Source organism: Equus asinus, chromosome 9, assembly GCF_041296235.1.
Source record: "Equus asinus isolate D_3611 breed Donkey chromosome 9, EquAss-T2T_v2, whole genome shotgun sequence".
NCBI lineage: Eukaryota > Metazoa > Chordata > Mammalia > Perissodactyla > Equidae > Equus > Equus asinus.
The window spans coordinates 18372450-18387517 of NC_091798.1; the positions used below are offsets into that span (position 1 = coordinate 18372450).

At 36.8% G+C, this 15068-nt stretch overlaps 1 long non-coding RNA gene across 1 annotated transcript in view; it reads right to left on the minus strand.

The window, feature by feature from the left end:
- Positions 1–15068, minus strand: part of LOC123288754 (uncharacterized) — a 2093166-nt gene that overhangs the window by 2031572 nt on the left and 46526 nt on the right. The window lies entirely within an intron of this gene.

Consider the following 15068-nt stretch of genomic DNA (forward strand, 5'->3'; position numbering starts at 1 on the left):
TATAGTATTAAAATAAAACAGACAAAATATAGATAAACCCAACAGAGTTATGATATACATTTTAAATTCTTATTCACTAAGAAGTGTGTATAATTCCTAATCAAGTACACTAAAAATAGATTATTTCAATTTTTGTCCAAATGCTCCTTCTTTCTTATCTCCTTTGTACATATAGGGTCTGCTAATTCGTCTTTGTGTTCCCTGTAATTAGCATTTTTGTCTTTTGTCAGTCTGTAAGAATGGTCACTTAATTCTGTCAGGATATTAATATCAATGCTATAAAATCTCATTTGTTTTTTAAACCATATGTGTACACACACACACATACACAGGGAGGAAGAGAGAGAGAGAAATTGCTATTTTACATAATGATTATATGTTTTAAGCTTAAACGTGTTTAAAAAATGATCTATAAGTAAATTTATGCAATTGTTCACAGTAGTTTCATCTAGGAGTGACGATGAATGAGCATAGGGATATATAGTATTTTTAATCGTTCTTTACAGTCAGAATATGTTGTTTTACAATTTGACAGAGAGCAAAAATAACAACAGAATCTGCATTCTCTGTCTATAATGATTGAAAGTACCTATTAGGGCCATGCTTTATCAGCTGCACTCTTCCTGTGATGTGCTGTGGAAAGGCCTGCCTCCAGGAGTTTGTCATCAAAGAGGAGTCTAGTTTTAGTTATTTGTGCTCCTTCAGCCCCTTTGCATCCTCGTGCTTTAGGCTTTCTCTACCTTTTTTGGTTATTGGCTTTGGGCTCTGAGGTCTGCGTTTGCCCAGCACTGCAGCAGTGGGAGGGGTTTAGGATGCTTGCTTTTTGAAAAGAACCATAATTCTCACATTTGGCTCTAGCTGAAAGCAGATCTCCCACAGTATGCTGTACTCAGGGATGGGTATCCAGGAAACACTATTTGATAAGCTCGTTCGGAGCAGCAGCCCTGGGGTTTACTATTTCACCAGTTGAGGTCCTCAACTCTTGAAAACTGTCAGCACTGTGCTTTGCTCAAAGGAGACAAGCCACAAAGATTAGCTAATAAATATTTATTAACCAACTTTTTAAAAGGTTTATTTGTAGAGTACAATTTAGAAATTAAATATTTTATATATGATTTCCTTTGTGGTTTTGTTTTGACTTCTGGAATATCTAATATACTTATTTGAATCTGGTAACATGTTTATTATATCCGTCCCAAGAAGTTTGTAGGATATTTTAAAAAGGTACTGCCCGCTGTTTGAGGAAATGTAAACAAAACAAACTAAATATTTAGTGGAAAGCTAATGATTAAAATCATAATTTTGTTCGACTTCATTTTGAATAAACCCTACAAGATTAATCTAGAAAAGATTAATTTATTGCCTGAGTTTAGGCCCTGCAGTCCTCATTCATGCATTAATTCTTTCAACCAAACAAAATTCATCAAACACATTTGTGCTGATGCTGAAACAGCAAGAGAAACACTTACAATGTTTGTCCTCAACTAGCGTACAATCCAGTGAGTAAGGCACACACGGAGGTTGATGAGTACAAATACCACATGACACCTTCCACTTGGTCTTCCTTAAAAGTTATTTAACTTTCCATCTATTCTTGTCAAAGTGCACACTTGCTCCTTATCCCCTGTGTATACATTATTTTCACTTAGGAAAATGTCTTCAGGGTCTAGATCTTACTTTATCAGGATTCTGCAACCACCCATAACTCATGCTCCCGGCACCTCTCAGAATGTATCTCAAGTCATAAATTAAACTTGTATATATATAAGTTCATTTGTCCGAAGTGACAGAGTTTTGGCTCAGATGAAGAAAACTTTATTTCATACAAAAAATGGAGGGAATGACTGTATACAGACTTTCCTTAAACCGTCATAAAAATTACTTTATAAAAATGAAAATATAGCCAGTGGTAATGTAGTCTCCCTTATTCTGATAAAGTGTTAATTTGGAAAGAAGAATTTGCAAGTGCTTTGATGCTGTTCTACGGTTATTTTCTAAAATTCTTAATGACACTTTTTTGGTTTTATTCACCTTTCTTTTGCATCCAGTTGATTTAACTATTGTATGAGTGTGCAGAGATGTTTGCCTAGTTGGTGGGTCCGTGTAAGTAGAAACTGCATTTCAGAGGAAGGAGGCAGAGGATGGAAGGTGCCCAGCAGAGTAATTGAAATGATCTTAAAGAAGCAGAATCATTCTAGAGACTGCCTGAGAGTGAAAGATGACATTAATGTGAAGATCACACAAAACAGATTTTCAAATTGCCATTGAGTTGCTAAATAGCCCCGAAAGGTGAGATGAAGAATTAAGAAGCGAACGGAAACCTAGATATCAGAAACAAGTCAGAGGAGGGCAGAACGGAAAGGAAATGCATGAAATGATTTTGCCAGAGGCAGCTGACAATACGAATCGGAACAGCAGGGGGAGCTATGGTATCGCAGTTGTCAAATCCCAGTTTTTAGAAGAAGTTTCAGATTTATGATTCTAGCAAAGAGGACATGTTAGTGATTCTTACTTTTGTAATAAACAACCCAGCTACAGACACCAGGATGGAGCTTTAATGATCTGTATCTTCTGAAGCCAAGAGCGTGATCAGCACATCCTCTGCTCTGTACAGACTTGGTCTGTATCACAGGTTTGAATAAATTTACCTTCAGGCAGTGTTTTCCCTCCTGAATTTATGGGTATGGATTTTGAAAGAAGTCACCCTTATCTTTGTTTAATTGAGAGAACAAATTTGAGACACAGACACACGTAGCAAAGGAAATTTTTCTAAATGCCAGAGATGGTTTATTTAGTCCTTTATAAAAATTTTTTTTAACTGTTTCAGCTGACCAAGAAGTGAATGACAAGTGGCAGAGTGGGTAAATATGCACACATCAACTTCTCCATAATGACCTGCCCTACTTCTTCCTCCTGTCTTCCACAAAGAACTAGGTTCTTAGCGATTTAGGCTGCCTCTTGAAAATAACTCAATGCCTTATACCTATCTATATTCTTGCCTTAAAATAGATGGCCAGGTTTAGGCACGGTGAATAGCACTTTTGTCTCCTAGATCCATCATGGTTTGAAAGCCCACTGACACCAAGAATTCTGCCCATCTTGTTTTAAAGCTACTAAAAATTCCTAACAAGTCAGCTCCCCATATGCTTTTGAAAAGATAGCAAGAGTGGGAGCCCATAGGAACATCATATCTCAGAGGCATCTCTCAAGTGAACTCTCCCCTGAAGTGAAATGGATTATTGTAACTCAGGATGCTGTGTTAGTTTCCTATGGTTGCCATAACATATTACAACAAATTGACTGGCTTAAAATAACAGAAATTTATTCTCCCACTGTTCTGGAGACGAGAATTCCAATGCTCCCTCTGAATTGTCTAAGGAAGAATCTCTCCCTGCTACTTTCTGGCTCATGGTGGTTGCTGGAAATCCTTGGCATTCCTTGGTTTGTACACACATTATTCCAATCTCTGTCTCCACTTTTGTATCACTCTCTTTTTTGTGTCTCTATATTCTCTCATCTTTACATAAAGATACCAGTCATTGGATTTAGGGCCCACCCTAAATCCACCATTGTGATATCATCTCAATCCTTAACTAATAATATCTGCAAAGACCCTATTTCCAAATAAGATCCCACTTTGAGTTTCTGGGTGAACATGAATTTTGGAGGGACACTACTCAACCCACTAAAAGCATATATCAAAGGTGAATAAACATTATTTTTACTCGTCTTGATTGAAAAAAGAGACAAATTAGCCAAATATAATTATCTTGAAGAGGCTAAGAGCGAGAAATAGTGCTTGAAAAACAAATACAAATACACTTTCAACAAGGGCTTACTTACTATTAACGGAGTTAAAATAGAACTGAAAATAGTTGCTACGTGCACAAACTGACTGACAAACTTGACTGCCAAGGAGTAAATGATTTTGTCTGGGTAAATGCATTATAATTGTGCCATTCAAATTGTACCTGTATAAAATATAAAGAAAAGTTGTGTGGAGGCTGAAGGTTACAGACAGATTTGCATTCCACTATCACTACATGTTGGTAGTCCGATATAGGCTGATTCTTTACTCTCTCTGGGACTTTGCTTCCTTATTTTCAAAACTGAATAGATAATAATATCTTTGGAATTATCAGAAAATGTATGGAGGAAAGGACAGAGGAGGGGACATCATAAATGCTAATTTACTTCTCTTCTTTTCTTTCACTTCAAGTCCTCAGGCTCTCTCTATCCTCATAAACTAATCATACTTGAAAGGTGCACAAATATCTGCTCAATTGTTATTTCATAAGATGACAATGCTAGGAACTTTTCAGACATTGTCATAACAATGATTTATCTGGAAAGATTGCATAGAAATCATGATAATAGATTTCTTAAGAAGGGAAAAACAGTTCAATACTTAGTTGTTTTCCATGTTACCAAACACTGAGCTTACTGAACAGTTCATTTATTTGACTAATATTTATTGAACGGCTAAAGTTCTTAGCACAGTACCTGGCATACATTCACTTATTTATTCTTTATTCAGCAAACATGGAGTGTACGGTTACTATGTGCCAATACTGTGCTGGACATGGGCCCTGCTCTCGTGGATCCCCGTCTGGTCAAAGAAACAGATATTATTAATCAAATCATCATGTAAATGTAGCCCCGAGGCACGACAAGGAATGTTAAAAGAAAATTAAATGTTTTAATATTTTGTCCTAATCATAAATAACAGATTAATTTTCCTTAAGAAAGTAAAAATTGATCAGAAATCTCAAAGATAAGAGGAATTAACTAGGGAAAGAGAATGAAGGAAGTGTGTTACAGGTGGAAGGAACAGAATATACAAACGCATATGGGAGAAGACAGCCAATGGCATGCAAGCAGGACTTCTTAAAAAGTGTGACTAGAGCAGAAGAAGCAATGAAGACTGTGGTATAACATGAGGCTAGAGGGGTAGGTAGGAGCTAAATTCTGCAGAGTGGTGTAGGCGAGGTTAGTTTTATTTTAAATCTAAGAGCAATGGGATGACATGAAAGGTTTTTAAGAAAGAAGATGAAATGCTTAAATTTGGCAGAGGGAAGATTTTCTTACTGCAATTGACTTGGAGCAGGAAAATAACAAATGTAATTAAATCAATTTGGGAGACTGTTGGAGTACATGAGGTAAGTAGCTTAGATCAGAAGGATATGTATTTAGAAGGTAAGATTCATAAGATTGGATAGGAGCAATTAAGCAAAGAGAGGTAAACCAAATGACTCTAAGATTTCTGATTTGCCCAGCTGGATAGATGATACTGACATTCACCAAGAAAAGAACTCTGGAAGGGGACCAGGTATTTGGGAGAATGACCATGAGTTGGGCCATGTGGACTACGAGGTACCTTTGAGATGTCACATAGGCAATTTGATAAAGGGATCTGGGCCTCAGGAGAGAGCTCCAGACTGGAGTTATTAATTTGGGAATCATTAATCCAATTAATATTGTTTCCAGTGACTATACAAAGGGAGAAGAGAGATGCAAGGATTAAAATAAATACATACTAATATGAGACACATTAAGTAGTGGCAGCTAGTATATATATTTTTAATGTCATTTGCCAATAATATGATTTAAAATCCTGAGGTGATTTAATTTTATAGATTATCAAAACCTGAATCCATTTTTTAAGGAAATCAATAAATGGACTAAAATTTCTCTTTGGAATTTTTACCTTTCCAAGTGAGACTGAATCTTGAATTTATTTCCCTCAACTCAATTTATTCGACGCATATTTAGCAAAACTCCAGTCTGCCAGGCATTGTACTAGGCACTGGCAACACAACATGATGAGTAAGACAGGCGTCGACCGGTTCCCAGAGGCCGTAGAAAAAGATTCTATAGTAAAAGTCTAACCACAGAGTGGGAGAAATGCTAGACTAACGCGTTAAGGAACCTATAGTTATATATAGTGTGGAGGTGATTGTGTGATATTTTAATGGGATTTGGCATAAAGGACCAAGGAAGACCTTCAGAGGACGTAATTTTTAAGCTGAGTAGTGAAGAATGAATAGAAGGAAGCCAAGCACAGAGGGAAAAGAAGAATTCCAAGAACAGAGAAGAGTATATTCAAAGGCCCAGAGGCAAGAGCATGATACTTTCTGGTAAATAAGGCATTTTGATATCGGTAGAATAGGTGGAAAGCTTCATTTCGAGACGTTGGTAGAAGTTAAATCGTAAATGTTCAAACGAAGTCTTGTTTTGCTTCTGTTAAATAGTTGGCAAGGAGATTCCTGCCAAATCTATAATTGGAAGAGATGCATCATACGAAAATATAAACGTTCCTGGAAGCTCTGCACATTGACATAGGGGCAAACATTTCTCTAAGTGGAGAATTTGCTTTTAATCTTTATGTAGTATCTAAACAGAACATTATATATAAGTTGGTATATCAAAAATCCCCTCTACCCACTTGAAAATGTGCTTTTCTTCTTTTGAGCTGCAACTCCGTTAATTCGGTGATTCATACTTTTCAAATGAGCACTTCCTCCTCAAAGTGAGGCTTTCAGTGATGCAGACCAGCATGATATGACATTTTAATGTAATATTAACCATGCTTCCTGTGTAAAATATTATGCATGTTCTATCTCAACAGCGTGGTCCCATGATCAATGCCGGCCCATTATCTGATGGGGAGAGTGATTGGTGATGAGAGCTTAGTCTGGAAGATTTCCAGCTGTTGAAGTGCAAACAGTACTTGAAAACAGTTGTGCTGAAATTCTTTCTTTCTTATATTAGTGGGGCATAGTTGAAATCAGATTTCCCAAACACATTACATTTTTTTTCTTCCAAGCAGAGATGAGAAATTTTTCCCTGTCGATTATAAACTTCCTCAACCTGCAGCTATTAGCATTGATAATTAAATAACTCTGTTATTTATAAGAAGCGTTAAGATAAATACTCTTAAAGGAAAGGAACAGTTGGAAAAACATATATATATATATATTGGCTAGTTCCATTGCTGATTTTCTCCTTTCCTAAAATTAAATAAATTCTTCATTCGCTATTATAAACTAAATATTTCCTTTGAGTCCAATTAGCATTGCTGAAAGAAAAAGCAAATCAAGGCTCTGTTCAGCATGCATCAATGTAATGGAAAATCAGGTCTTTTATTCTAGCTTTAATAACTGCAGCTTGATTAGAGGCGAAGAAAAGGCTATGAAGGGAGAAGGGGAAAGGAGAAGGGCTGCCAAATTAGTTCCATAAGAATTCTCAACCTGTCTGCTCTCTGGCTCACTATTCAAATGCTAATCGAGCCTTTTGGTAAACAGAATGGGTAATCATGGAAGACAAAAACAGACACGGAAAACAAATGAAATATCATACCTTATCCAAAGCAGCACGGCATTTTCCTGATAAGCTTTGGAAGACTTAAAATTTTAAGTCCTTGGCTCTTATTTTTTTCCTGGAAAGATTATAATTAATATAATAAAATAAATATTACATAATCAAATAAAAAAGGACAAAGAACTGCTTTGTTTCAACAATGAAACCAGTCATGTTATAATTAGATAAGAGGATTTATATTCACAGCTATAAACATGAAAGTAGACCATGAGGCTGGATAAAGGCAAGTTTTTAATTCTTAAAAATTAATTACATGGCATTATTCTTATCAGTACACAGAATGCATTAATTATACAATTAATAAAAAGATGAAAGGGATTTTTTTTTTTTTTTGGCAATTGTAATGCACGTGGGGGCATTTGGTTTTAGACCCAGAATTGTCCTTCAGGCATTTCTATAATCTTCTTACTAGGCAATGTCAAGACCCTAAACCAGCTAGTAGGAATATTGAATGGAGTGGGTCTTCATGTTTTTGCTTAGACACATTTCGGAAAGGTTGTGGATTTCCATGTAATTGGGATCTAAGGTGTAATAGGTTTAATTTGAGGTCCTCTTTAAAAGAACAGCAGGAAGAGGCATTGTCACCACTGTGTAATAGCCAGTAAGAAGTGGCAGCCTGCTCCTTCACAATGGGCATCCTTAAGGATGAAAAAGTGATTATCTTACTACAACAGTTATTTCTCTGAGTGCTCCCATCATCGGAGTAGCACCGAAAATGCCTTGTTTGTGCTGCCGCTTTATCCTTGAAAATATTTGAAAGCTATAAATAACATTCATGGAAGAAGAAATGTGGTAGTGAAAAGACAGCTGGCTATGAGGCACGAGCCACAGGCCAAGTCCGTTTTAGCAAACTCCAAGGCACTGTCCAGATTCTCTTGCTGTCTTGCAATTGTGTTTTATCAACTATTACTCGGAGTAAATGGGCTATCAGCCAGGGCTAGGAAATCTGTTTTTGTGATATACCAATTGTTGTTGTAATGTACAGCAGGACAACACCGTCACATCGTAATAGTATTTGACTTGGCTGACCTGCCAGCAATATCATATGTGGGAACAAACAGGCTGCAACTTCTTCTTACCCAAAAAGATATCACTCAGCTACTTCAAGACTATGTTGTGAACATTGCAAAGAATGCAGAAATAGTTTTTAAATAAATCTAGATGTTTACCATTTCAGGAGAAATTCAGAGCAATATCTAGACTGTAATAACAATGACTACTTTGCTGTTTGGGGTCGGAAAAGGAAAGCCTGAAAAATAGAAAATATTTGATCCCCATCAGTGGTGGAGTCTCAGGGGTGACTAACTGGTTTGCCTACATAACCCCACCCCATTATCTCTACGTACCCCCATTCTTTGATTTGGATAATCAATATAAAGTGATACAAAAATGCAGCTTCAAGCCGCTACCATACAAATCAGATGGCACATGCCATGATCCCCATATAACACAAAAATTCTGAAGCTACCACTCATCTCCATTGCTAAATATCCCCATTCTGCCTCTCTCACACACACACACCACAAATCACAAGTATTCTTTGCCTTTTCTATAGCCTGTCATCTTGTTGTTTTCTGCTTCTCTGTCCCTGGGCATATCAACATTCCAAGGTTAATGATGAGGCACCCTCAAAAAGTGGTGTTTGTTTACCTTAAGGTAATGTTTTAAATGTCTTTCTGTGTGTGGCAGTCTCATTGCTTCTAAAACAAAACCCATCTGCAATCTGAACCTGCATTCCATATTAACACCTCAGACACACTGCTGCAGGGTTTTTTGTCATCCTGTCCCGGTTGAAAAATTATATGTGAGAGTGGAGCTGGCAAACACTAGAATCAGTTTGATAGGTTCAAGCTTTGAAAATCACATTTCTCCAAGCCTTATTATCAAATTGATGTGCTGTGGCATCTTGTCCTTCCCAAGTTTCCTGAGTTCCTGGCATATGGAGTAAAGGAACTGGGTGTTTAGCCAGAGTTTGTTTCTGATTCCTTTGGAATTAGAAATATGGATATTAGCCATACGCATTTATAAGGAAGTTTTCACTTCTTATGAGAGTAGGTAGTAAAATTCGCCCCCCACCCCAATACTAGGAAATTCCTACTGAATAGGGATGCATTTGTTCACAATGTCTAACAGAGAAGACTTTTTATTTTCCCACAGTTATGGGTCTCACAGTTAATCTAAAAGGGGATGGTAGGTGTCATTAGGGCATGTGGTAGATTTGTACTCCTCCACCCTGTTTGCATGTAGGTGAACAGGCTGTGACTCTTTTTGGCCAGTCATGTGGGACCAAAAGAGTCTTGCTACTTTCTTACTGAAGGCTTAAGATCCAATGATCCACTTACTATATTCCTTTCCCCTTGCCAAGAAAATTCTGGGAGTCATCAGAGATGGAGTGCCTTCCAGCTTAGATCCGAGAGTAACTATAATTAGCAGAGCCCCCTATTGGCCCTCATTGGGAATGAGAAAGAAATACACCTTTGTTGGGTTAAACCACTAAGATTTGAGGACTGTTTCTTTCTACAGCATGATCCAGAATATCCTATTGATACACCATCAAAGACTAACCTTATATCAGAATAACCCCTGATTCTTAGCGATCTTCCAGAATAGTTCTTTGGACTGGAAAAACAACCCATATTCTCTCTCACGTTCATGAGGCTCATAAAAGACAGGATTTCATTAGTACCAAGCATTATGCTAAGAGTCTTATCTGAATTATCATATTTAATCCTCACAACAAGAGACAATGTCAGAATTAAAATTCCTTAATGTCTAACTTCTGTCTCATGTATTAGCTGCTCAGTATTTAGTTAAGAGTTCAAAAAAAGAAACATGAATTTATTTTTAACAACAAAGAAACATACACCATCAGCACATAATCACTTAATATTGTCACTTTTTTTGACAGTCCTGAAGACAGTATTTTAAGCTACTGCTATTTGATAAAGTATATGTCTGAAAGGACCATTAGGAGAGAGAAGAATCAAGCCTCCTTAGGTTTTCAGCAAGGGTGTGCTGAGAAGACAAAGCAATGGTTCTCACAAACATGCTTATTTAAGATCATTACACAAATTTGTGTCCCTTTTTTCAAAGAATATGTTTTGAGAGCTAAAAATCATCCTATCATATTTGGACACATAGAATTAGTTGCTGCTCAAGGATCAAATGGTTACTTCTTTTGAAAGTTGTGTATGCTATATTTGATAATCATACAGTCTAATTCTCAAAATAAGCTCTGACATTGGCATATCTTTTGGATTTGAATTGGCATCATGGATGTATGTATCTATATATTCAAATATTTGTGTGTGTGTGTAAAATATAGAAGCTTATTTCCTTGCCTCAAGAAAATGTGCATAGGAAAACCTAAACTTTCAAACAATCAAATTAGAGGCCAGTTACTCTGGAAATTATTAAGAAATGCATCATTGCCATAATACTGGATGTATCCTGTGAGAATAAACAACTGAAGAAAACCTTTAACCCTCCCTCTCTTTTATAAATACATACACATATATGGATAGCTCAAGGGCAAAATGCTTCGAAGATTGATTTCCCAGATTCATTCTGTGTATTGGAAAAGTGCCCTTCCCAGTAACTCAGAACAAATTGAGGAAGCATTTCATCATGAGAAGATAGGCTCGTGTGGGAAAAGTTTAATATAAAGTATTTCATCCAGATTGCTGATCCAATCCAGATAAAGCTGAGTAACTCTGATTTTTGCTTTCCAAACTGTGGAAGATTTTAGATTTATATAAGATCCATTTAGACTTCCTCCATTCTTCTAGACAAAAGTTTTATGAATGTTGTTTGATGAATCCGCTGTATCTGCCAATATATTACCTACATAAATATCTCCATCTATAATTTTTTGCCAGAACGTGATTACAGGTTTTGTGCAAGTGCCAGGGAGATTGAGAGAGACCTATGAAAATATGAAAGACTTATAAAGCCCATTTTATTCTGATGCCTTCCTCCTTCTCTAAAGTCACCCAAGACCGCTCCACATGCAACCGACCCTCCATTCAATCCAGACATTTTGCAACATTCTGAACGTGCCATTTTCTTTTGTGTATACAGTTCTTTTTACTTGAAATGTCCTTCCTAATCCTTTATGCACAGCCATTTACTACTCATCCTGTGAGGCCTAGGAGCTAAATTAATACCGCCTCTTCCAGAAACACTTCTTGTACTCTCCCAATGTGGATTAGGAGTTCTGTCCACTATCATGACATGCTAGGCTTTTATGCTCCTACCACATTATTTTGTAATCATTAGTTTATGTGTTTTCAAGCATTTTAGAAGCAAGAATTCTGTTTTTTATCTCTTTACTCATAGTATCTGCACATATAGATACTCAATCAGTTGTGGAATGGATGAATGAATAAATGAATGAATCCTGCTATATTGGTGAGATATTTTAACTGACAATTAATTAGCTATGGTGAGACCATGTGGAAAAACAATGAGAGGGAAGAGTGTTCATACTACACGCAAGGCTAAAAGGTAATATAAGGATATATATACCTCAAACTCCTAGGTAAATTGGTTGAAATTACTCATTAAATAAAATGTTTTTTAATCTTTTATTTTTTAATTGAGAATTTGGAAAAAAAGAAAGCTGAGAATTACAGAGACTAACTTAGCAAACCCCATGTGTCACCAACCATAATTAATGATTGCTTACATTTTGTTACATTTGCTTTGCCTTCTTTTTATTAAGTAAAATAATATTAAAATCCTACCTCATTGCCAAAATACAGGGGCTTAGGAATGAACATCATTACTTGCTTCTTTGCCACGGCTCATAATAAGAGGTTTTCCAACCGTTTTGGAAAGCTAAAGCTCAATCCTCTTCCCCAGCCTTAAGCAGAGGGTCAGCTGTGTGCAAAAGGAAGATGTGGGGCCCCTGCAGGGGGCAGGGAAGTCAATCTCCCCTTCCCATTAACCTGCTGCCCTGACTCAAGGCTGAGAGGCAACCTTCAAAGACTTGCAATTGCCATGATGGAACATGATTGGTACCCAACTCAGACATGAGCGTGAGGCCCCTGCCAAGACCCCCATTAATGGCACCGTGGTGCTGCTAGCCCAGGGTAGAAATGCTTGCTATTTTATTTATGGTTGCCATAAAAAAAAGGAGGAGGGTAATTAATAAGTCCATATGTGAGAGCAGGGCAGACTTCATGGGCATGCCACCAACACAGCTGCACAGGTCCCTCTTCTCAGAAAGGCCCCGTGCTTGGGGTTTAATGCTCTGTGGTGGCTATCTACCATCTCTGCTCTACAAAATCTGCCTGAATGATCTCTTGGACAATAGCCACTCTCTCACCTGAGGTCCTCCGACAGACCCTTTGGATTCAACACTCAAATCCATCCTTTCTGTTAAAATTACTGACTTATGCCCATGGCCTGTCAACTACTTGTGACCCATTGGCTACAATTTGTGTCCTTCCTCTAAGCCATCAATTTTTCTTCCACCTAGTTGAGTTGTTGGCTCATCATGTTAGTTGAGTTTATTCCCAAGCATACATGTTGATGTCTGCTGATCATTTACTGATCAAAATCTTTGAACTGCTTATTCAACCAACATTTAAGTTTGCCTTACCCCTGGAGTTCATTTCATGAGAAATTGTCAATTTATTTTATCTGTTACTTTTCGTTGTGTGCATACGTGTGTGTGTGTGTGTGTGTTACATACTTATTTTCAGATTTTCTTATTTATCTGTGTCCTCTATTGTTTGGCCATTAATTTCTAAAGCAGGAACTAAGATGCTTGATCTCTTCATACCTCTAATGTCTACAGTTCAGAGTCTCTCACATAGTAGATGTTCAATAAACATTTAATGACTAAATGAATTAGAATATGAACTTAGATGTAAGAGATAATCTAAGTGTACAATTTTTACAATCAGTTCTATAAGACAGCTAAATTTATCACTTTAATACCATTAAACTTCAAAAATATACCTTAAGAAAGAGAAAAGTGGAATGAACAATAAAGAGCATAGTTTTTCATTTTGTTTTGTTTTTTAGTTTTGCAAATTGCAAACCACAGTGCTTCTACCACATGACTTAAGATCAGAGTAGAGCATCGAACCCTTAAGGAAAGCCAGTTATTATTTAAAAATGAATCTTTATTTATCAAGAATAAAAACCAGCAAATCAAGAGAAATGGCTCTCATGGTAATGGAAGAATCTGAGTAGTTATTAGTGTTGTTTTAACTTAGAGAACATGTGGTAGGACCTGTCGGTGAACTTGTCAGACAAAATTATAAATAGACAGCATTCAATCCTTATAGTCTCTCTTTCGTTTTTTGGGGTTTTTTAAATCTACTTGGCCAAGTTTCCAGTCATGTTGTTGACCCTGGATTACCTAGTTCCTACTACTTTCTTAGGTAATCTATGTCTTATCCGAGTCTTTCCATAGCTTATCTAGACATTGTTTCTTCTTCGCCTCCTCAGAAGACACTAGCTGACATGAAAAAAGACAACAAGTTTTGGAGTTTAAAAAAGTAAATTGTAAGTATTCTACCAATTTGTTTTGCCATCTTGGGTTAGTGACTTTATAAACCTGTTTTTTCACCTGTAAAATGTGAATAATACTATCTCACAGGATTATTGGGTAAGTAAATCAAGGAGCTAAGGTAGCAGGGAGCATAGAGTAAGTATTGAAATACCAGCTATTATTATGCCTGGGTAAGTGACCTTGGGAATACTGGTCATCTGTGAAACGGGATTCACACTCCCTACCTAACAGGGTTGCATTAACGTTAAATAAAATGTTACGTACCTTGTGCCTTGCACAGAGTCTGACATATGGTAATTGGGATAATGAATATTGTCTGGAAGTATATTTCTTCAGTTTTCCAAAATGTTACCTACCAAAGGATTAATGTCTTCTAATAAATTAGGCAAATTAATTAAGTGACAATGTTTCATACACATTTCTGGAATCAGCATGGATTATAAGGAAAAAGATGAGAGCACTGGGTGCTGAGAACTGAAACCTTTAGAACTTGGGAGAATTATGAGCAACCAACATGGGAGACGAAGAAAGAAACACCAGTGAGGTGTGGGAGCTTACGGTGGGAGCTTACGGTGCCTTGGAAGGCAAGTCATGAAGGTGTTTCAAGGAGAAATGATCAACTGTATGAAGTTCTGCTGCTTGGTCAAAACGTGAAAGATGCTAATGTACAGTCTAGTATCTGAAAGCTTTCCTGGCTCAGTGTTCATTATTTTGCGTGAGTGTAAAACAATGAAACTCATATTCTCGTTTTTTTTTAGTCTGGCACATTAGTTATGAATACAAGTTATATAAAGTAGGGTTTTCAGCAGCCTTATATTTGCCCACATGCCCACTTGTCTTTTACTTTTAAGTCTAATTTCTGACTTTTCCCTCTAGATAAGATACTACCAAATTGTTCCATTTTAGCCAATTACAATTTGTGGGGAAAGCAGGTTTTAAACCTGTCCTTAGTCCCATCATTCATTGCAAGAGAAAGTTTTACACCAAAATTGCAGGTTTGGATAAACACTAAAAAGCAGCCCATCTTATTGGGCTGCTCATAAGTGGAAACCTTGTCAACTGGTGTGGAAACATTTCATTTTAAAACTTCAGAGTGTTGATAAACACCATCAAAACTATGTAAACTTCAATCTTTATCTAAGGTCCAGGTTGTTAGGCAGAA